General features: G+C 44.6%; 1 protein-coding gene across 2 annotated transcripts in view; it reads right to left on the bottom strand.

Annotated features, from left to right (window-relative positions):
* Mgat4d (MGAT4 family member D) overlaps window positions 1–1,699 on the bottom strand; it is a 34,582-nt gene that overhangs the window by 14,049 nt on the left and 18,834 nt on the right. The gene's annotated exons all lie outside the window — the stretch shown is intronic.

The following is a 1,699-nucleotide window of genomic DNA, read 5'->3' as shown; positions in this document are numbered from 1 at the left end:
GACAGGAGGACAGTGAGTGTGAGAGACAGGAGGACAGAGAGTGTGAGGGACAGGAGGACAGAGAGTGTGAGAGACAGGAGGACATCAAATACAGTATTCAGCTCAGCTTTTCTGAAGCTGTGCTGGACTCAGTACTTCTTGCCATTTCTAGAGGACATAGCAGTGTCAACAATTCATGATGGTCAGTTTATTGTCTGCTTGACAAAACCTGGACTCACTTCGAGTGACTCTCAGCTGAGATTGCCTCCATCAGATTGGCCTATAGGCAAGGGTAGGTGCATTTTCTTGATTAATGATTCGTGCAGCAGAGCCCAGTCCTCTGTGGATGGTGCCATCCCTAGGCCAGTGGTTCTAGGCTGTGTAAGAAAAGTAGCTGAGCGAGCCTTGGAGATGAAGCCAGGAAAAAGCATTTCTCCATTGGTTACTGCTTCAAATTCCTGCTTTGAGTTTCTGCCTCGGCTTCCTTCAGTGATGGTCTGTGATGTGGAACTTTATGCTAAATTAGTCCGTTCCTCCCCTAAGCTGCTTTGGTCAATGTTTTATCACGACAACAAACAGCAAACTAAATATCCTTTCTTGATCTCATGAAAGTATACAGAAATCTTATTGTAATTTATCAGCAAACAAGACAATAGGCTGTATACACAGAACAGGACACAGAATACGGAGATACACAGAACAGGACACACGCCAGTTCTTGCCCTGGGATCTCACAGACTATTAGGAAAATACAAACAGAATTGGGAAAGTTAGAGCAATTAGATCAAGCGTTGGGTAAAGATGTCAACAATGAAGATCGTTGTACAAGAAGATGAAAAGAGCAGAGCTGAAAGGGTCTGGGTAGCACGTGAGGGGGAGCCAGCCACCTCAGCTGCCCAGGCCTGAGGTGTGGGGAGCCAGCCACCTCAGCTGCCCAGGCCTGAGGTGTGGGGAGCCAGCCACCTCAGCTGCCCAGGCCTGAGGTGTGGGGAGCCAGCCACCTCAGCTGCCCAGGCCTGAGGTGAAGTGTGGAGGAGCTAGCCTCAGCTACAGAGCAGGGAGAGAAGGGCCAGGGAACAGGGGTGCAGAGACCAACCACAGTAGGAAGGGTGTCCTATGACATACGGAAGCTTTGGACTTGATCTCATGTGAAATATAGAGTCTTCTGATCATCAAGAATGGGTCTAAGAGAAGGCAGATGGAGCAGAAGTCTGAGCCAGAGCAGGCCTGGGCCAACCCAAGGCAGTAGGAAGGGGCTGGGAATTATGGTGCAGATTGTCAAGGCAGAGGACTGAGGAAGAAAGGCTGCAGGAAAGTAAAGGTCTAGGGAAACTTTCAGAGCACAGAGAAAGACACTAACTTAAGGACAAACAAAACCCTTACATAGTGTGAGATTTAAACACATCATATATGATATAATATGAGTATAAAAGGCTCTTGGGAGAAATTTCTGGCAAGCCTTACTCTTTTATTATTATTATTATTATTACTATTACTATTATTATTTTAGAAACAAAATGAATACATTTCCCACAATACCACATTTATTACCAGAAATATATAAACATTTGTCTGCATATAAAGGTTTCAACTTTTTAATTTTTTCATAAATACTGTCAGGTTTTATCCTCAAAGCTTCCAAATGATCTGGTTTGTCTACTAGACATATGCATCTATAGTAAACATGTGCACCTATAGTAAACATGTGCATCTATAGTAA

Source organism: Grammomys surdaster, unplaced genomic scaffold (assembly GCF_004785775.1).
Source record: "Grammomys surdaster isolate TR1022 unplaced genomic scaffold, NIH_TR_1.0 125463, whole genome shotgun sequence".
Taxonomy (NCBI): domain Eukaryota; kingdom Metazoa; phylum Chordata; class Mammalia; order Rodentia; family Muridae; genus Grammomys; species Grammomys surdaster.
This window is presented reverse-complemented; position numbering and strand designations above follow the sequence as displayed.